Source organism: Lepidochelys kempii, chromosome 2 (assembly GCF_965140285.1).
Source record: "Lepidochelys kempii isolate rLepKem1 chromosome 2, rLepKem1.hap1, whole genome shotgun sequence".
Classification (NCBI taxonomy): Eukaryota; Metazoa; Chordata; order Testudines; family Cheloniidae; genus Lepidochelys; species Lepidochelys kempii.
In genome coordinates this window covers 62,264,049-62,270,048 of record NC_136381.1, presented here as the reverse complement: position 1 = coordinate 62,270,048, position 6,000 = coordinate 62,264,049, and positions in this window count along the sequence as shown.

The window sequence follows — 6,000 nt, the reverse complement described above, 5'->3', positions numbered from 1 at the left end:
CACTTTTTACTTATTATTAAACCCAGAGTATGTATTAATACCTTGGGGGTGGGGGGGGGAGCAAACAGCTGTGCATATCTCTCTATCAGTATTATAGAGGGCAAACAATTTATGAGTTTACCCTGTATATGCTTTATAAATGGATTTATTTGAGGTTTGGACCCCATTGGGAGTTGGGCATCTGAGTGTTAAAGACTGGAACACTTCTTAAGCTGCTTTCAGTTAAGCTTCCTGTTTGTGGGACATGGTTTAGACCTGAGTCTGTGCTTGTGGCTGGCAAGTGTGTCTGGCACAACCAGGTAGGGTTCTGGAGTCCCAAGCTGGCAGGGAAAGCAAGGGAGAAGTAGTCTTGGCACATCAGTTGACAACCCCGAAGGGGTTTTCTGTGATCCAACCCATCACACACACCATGCACATCCATTCTGTCCAGAAGAGTCTAAACTAACATGGACCCTATGCTAAGCTAGAAAAGTTTGCCTTTGATCAGTCCTCTGTCTCATTCCTAGGGTTCATCATATCTCCTGCTGGTATTGAAATAGACCTGTGCAAGGTAAAGGCAGTCCTTAAGTTTAGAGCACCATGTAATGTTCATGAACTACACCATTTCTATTGGGGTTCATCCTGAAGTTCTTAGAGTGGATTGCTCCTCACACTGCCCTGCTCCACAAAAACACCAGGTTCCTCTTGTTTCCCAAGGCCCAGCAGGCCTTTGAGCAACTAAAACTTGCACTTACCACCACTCCTATATTGGTACACCCTGACACCATGCAGGCCTTCAATCATTGAAGCAGATGCTTCCAACTTGCTGTTGAATTGGTGCTGCCCCAAAGGCACAGTCGTCAACAGTTGCCACATTCATGAGCCTTTTAGTCTAGGAAACTCACACCCATGGAGCAAAAGTCAAAATTTTGGACAAAGAACTCTTGGAAACTAAGACAGCCTTCAAAGAATGGCACCACTATCTAGAAAGGGCCCAGTACCCCACCAGGTGTATACCAATCATAAGAAACTTGAATATCTGTGTAGGGCCAAAGATCTAAGCCAACAACTTTGGTGGGCCTTATTCTTTTTTGTGCTTTGATTTTGTAATCTCCTTTCATCCAGGAACCAAAAATAGCAAGGCTGACGCATTGTCCCAGAAGGGCAAATATGCTGACCTAAAAGACTTGAACCCTAAAACCTTCTGCAACCTAAAGCCTCATAATTTTCTGGACATGGCTCACCACCAAGATCTGCTCACCTTCATACAATAAGCCTCAGTCCATGAGATGCTTCCTGATGAGCAGGAAGTCATAAGAAAGGAATCCCACGACATCCAAGATGGGGTAGCCTATCTAAAAAGACATATATATGTTCCTCCCAGGACTCTTAGGACTATAACCCTACAAATAGTCATGTATCCCCCTTGGCAGGACATTGTGGCTGTTTTAAAACTCAGCACCTAGTCTCTCATGTCTTCTGGTGGCCTTGCATGTGGGCTACAGTACCTGTCTGGCCTCTTGCAGTATATGTGTCCACTCGAAGGTGCCACACAATAAAGCTCTCAGACTCCTGTAACCCCTCAAGACTCCACCTGGCCCCTGGCGAGTCACCATTTTAGATTTTGTGATTGATCTACCTGAGTCCATGACCATTCTGACAGTAGTGGACCACCTCACAAAGATGGTATACTTCATCCCCTGTACTGGCATACTCTCAGGAAACTGCCCAACTGTGGGTGGACTAAGTTGTCTGCCTACATGGCCTCCCAGAGTGCATCAGTTCAGACCGTGGTCTGCAACCTGCATCCCACTTCTGATGACACCCTATTTGTATTTTGGGCATCTGCTCCTGCTTCTCCTCTGTCTCAGACAAATGATCATGCGGAGGGAACCAACCAGATCCTGGAGTAGTATCTTTGATGCTACATAAGCGTCGACCAGAATGACTGGTCCTTGCTGCTACCTCCTACAGAGTTTGTGTGCAATAATGCAGAACATGTTTCTATGGGACAAAGCCTTTTTTTTATTAAACATGGATGTGTCACTCTGTACCTCAGAGTAGCATCATGGCACCCCCATATTCACCATGGTGATATGATTATGTTTTATACAAAATATTCCTAGTGAGGTATCATTTTAAAAGTCTTGATCTGTTGAACATTAATATCCTGTTGGATTGTATGTGCTATCATGTATGGGAAGTTATGAAGTTTTGCTATGTGTGTGTTACTGAAATATGTTGTGAGGTTGGGAACACCCACAACCAGCCTTTCAGGTACAACAATGGAGTAGCCAGACGTGCTGATGGCCCATTAAAGAGAATCTACTATCCCAGGAACTATACAATGGAGACTTCTCAGAGAGAGCATGTAGACAATGGAGGCTGCTTGACTTATGGGGCATACCCCCATGTCACAAGCATAGATCTTTCCATCAAGCTGGAAGAAACTATAAAAGAAGGGGAAGTGACATCATGACTTGGTCTTACACACAACTCAACACCTAGAAACACATCTGAAGGACAAAGATTTTGAACGGGAGGGTCGTCCCCGGCTGGAAGAGAGTTCCAGGCTGTGTATTGAAGATCTCTGACTTGTTTATACCATCAGGGTGAGACACTTCTTGATTCAAATCCTGTTTAGTTTATAGAACTCTGATTGGGAATTTACTTTTATTTGTTAGGTAACTAACTTTGATCTTTACACTTACTACTTATAATCACTTAAAATTTTTCTGTAGTTAATAAATCTGCTTTATATTTTACCTAAAGTAGTGTGTTTTGGTTGAAGTATTTGGGAAATCTCAGTTCAGGTTACAAAGGCTAGTGTGTGTTCTCTCCACATCGAGAGAGGCGTGGACTGGGCAAGATGGTATATTCCACAGGTGCAAGGCTAGGGAGCTGGCGGGAATTGGCTGGAGCCTCTCTATTGTTGGTTCATGAGTGGCTGGTAGAAGCATTCATGTAACTCAGTTGGTTGTGTCCTTACCTGTGGATGTCTGTGTAAGTGCAGTATCTGCCAGAGGCTTGTCACAGCACCACAGGTTAGTGGGACAGAGGGCTCAGTGGTCCCACAGTTCAGGTTGCATCCTAGGAACCCCATCACAATGGGTTCCATCCTTGGTTCTACTCAGAGCTACCTGCAACTTCCCACAATTCAGCACCCCTTGACTGGATACAACAGACATGTCAAATCCAAGATGTCCGAAAAGTTCACCTGGATGGTGCCAAGAAGAGATGCAAACAATATACAGGCCATCAACAACAGGAGCGGCCTGCCGTTTTGTAGGCCAGAAGGTATGGCTCTTGATGAAAAACAACACACAAATAGACCATCTCATAAACTGGACTACCGGTTACCTGGCCCCTACCAAGTTCACCAGCAAATTAACCCCATCACCTTTGAACTTGATGTACCCCATTCTCTCTGTATACACCCAATTTTCCATATATCACTCATGAAGATCCACATTCAGAACCCATTCTCTCACCACGCCCAACCACACTGTCAGCAATATTCAAGACCTGGATGAGTATGTTGTCCACAAGATCCTTGATGTCAGAATCAGGTGGGATAGATTCTGATATCTCATGGATTGGAAAGGCAACAGTTCTGAAAAGGACTCCTGGGAACCATCAGAGAATGTCCTCACTCCTGTCCTGGTAAATGGCTTCCACAAAACCCACCCTGGAAAACCTGGCCCACTAACATCTGGAGGACATCCTTAGGGAATGGGGTAAAAAGAATGATTATGGGCCTTGTACCCAGGCCTATAAGTCCCCAGACATCCACCCAGCAGCTCACCTGAACCACTAGAGAAGGGGGCCAGTGAAGCTCTAGTTCACATAGGCCCTGCCCACAAAACTCTTGACTGGGGGAGACATCCAGACTTGCTGTTTGGCTGGTATGGGCTACTGACACCAGAAAGAGGCACAGGAAGTTCTTAACAGCTAGGTGAATCTCTGGTTGGCTATTACAATGGACCCTGCCTATTTGCCTGACTCCTGAGCCCTGCCTTCCCATCCATTCTTAGTTCCTACTTCCCAGTTCCTCCTCTCCTGCCTCACTCCAGGTCTGCTTTTATGCACTACCCCTGATGCTGACTCCAGCTTTGTGCCCTGGCTTGGTACCTGACTCTGACTCAGGCTCTGACCTTCAGCTTGGCTCCTGACTCTGACCACAACTTCAGTTCAAGGTTCCTGATTTTAGCCATTAGCCATGACCACCTGTCAAGGTTCCTCCCCCACTCTGAACTCTAGGGTACAGATGTGGGGACCTGCATGAAAAACCTCCTAAGCTTATCTTTACCAGCTTAGGTCAAAACTTCCCCAAGGTACAAAATATTCCACCCGTTGTCCTTGGACTGGCTGCTACCACCACCAAACTAATACTGGTTACTGGGGAAGAGCTGTTTGGACACGTCTTTCCCCCCAAAATACTTCCCAAAACCTTGCACCCCACTTCCTGGACAAGGTTTGGTAAAAAGCCTCACCAATTTGCCTAGGTGACTACAGACCCAGACCCTTGGATCTTAAGAACAATGAACAATCCTCCCAACACTTGCACCCCCCATCTCCTGGGAAATGTTGGATAAAAAGCCTCACCAATTTGCATAGGTGACCACCGACCCAAACCCTTGGATCTGAGAACAATGAAAAAGCATTCAGTTTTCTTACAAGAAGACTTTTAATAAAAATAGAAGTAAATAGAAATAAAGAAATCCCCCCTGTAAAATCAGGATGGTAGATATCTTACAGGGTAATTAGATTCAAAAACATAGAGAACCCCTCTAGGCAAAACCTTAAGTTACAAAAAAGATACACAGACAGAAATAGTTATTCTATTCAGCACAATTCTTTTCTCAGCCATTTAAAGAAATCATAATCTAACACATACCTAGCTAGATTACTTACTAAAAGTTCTAAGACTCCATTCCTGGTCTATCCCCGGTAAAGACCAGCATATAGACAGACACACAGACCCTTTGTTTGTCTCCCTCCTCCCAGCTTTTGAAAGTATCTTGTCTCCTCATTGGTCATTTTGGTCAGGTGCCAGCGAGGTTACCTTTAGCTTCTTAACCCTTTACAGGTGAGAGGAGCTTTCCCCTGGCCAGGAAGGATTTCAAAGGGGTTTACCCTTCCCTTTATATTTATGACACCACCCATGCCCTGCTCCCTACATTATTCTTGCTCAAGTTGTAGTTTCTCCATAAACAATCTGCTAGCTGCTGAAATGTCCAGTTTAAAGTTCATATAATTTATACAAAATTGTCCATATTCTTTGACACTCTTTAACCTTGTTTTAACAGTCCATTACACAATGCAAAGTCACTTCAAGAACTGTTGTTCTCCAGCAGGGCAGAACAATTGTATACATTTTCCATTTCTGTTCTCCTTGTTTTAACAAGAGTAAGACTGTAGTATGTACAGCTGAGCTGAGTTTCTGCATTATTAACCAAATAGTTAGGTCTGATTATTCCACACTAGTCAAGTGTCCTTATAAACACAGTTACAATTTATTTACTGCTTCTTTCATCATATCACACATGCTTAGTCTTCTGAGGACCATTGCAACAGCCAGAGTGACCACAGTCGATGATGTCAAGTTACCCACCAGGTACTGTGTAATGAAGTTCCTAGATCCAGGCTAATCCCGTGGATTGCCTCTTTCAGCACAGTTGTATTTCACTAACATGATAAAATAAGCATGTTTGATTGAAAACGTGTGCCTTACTTCTTCACTTTATGACAAAACTAAAAGAAATCAATATGAATGCCACTTTTTTCTTTCCTAATAGGATTGCCTATGAGGTAAACCGTGTAATTAAAGTTTACCATATTTTGGCCAAAGCTCTATTACTTATTGTTTACTTCTCTTTTATAAGAAATACAAGGTCGGAGAGGTAATATCTTTCATTAGACCAGCTTCTGTTGGTGAAACTTGCTGTTCAGTTGTGCAGCTTGAAAGCTTGTCTCTTTCACCAACAGAAGTTGGTTCTCACCCATCTTGGCTCTCTCATA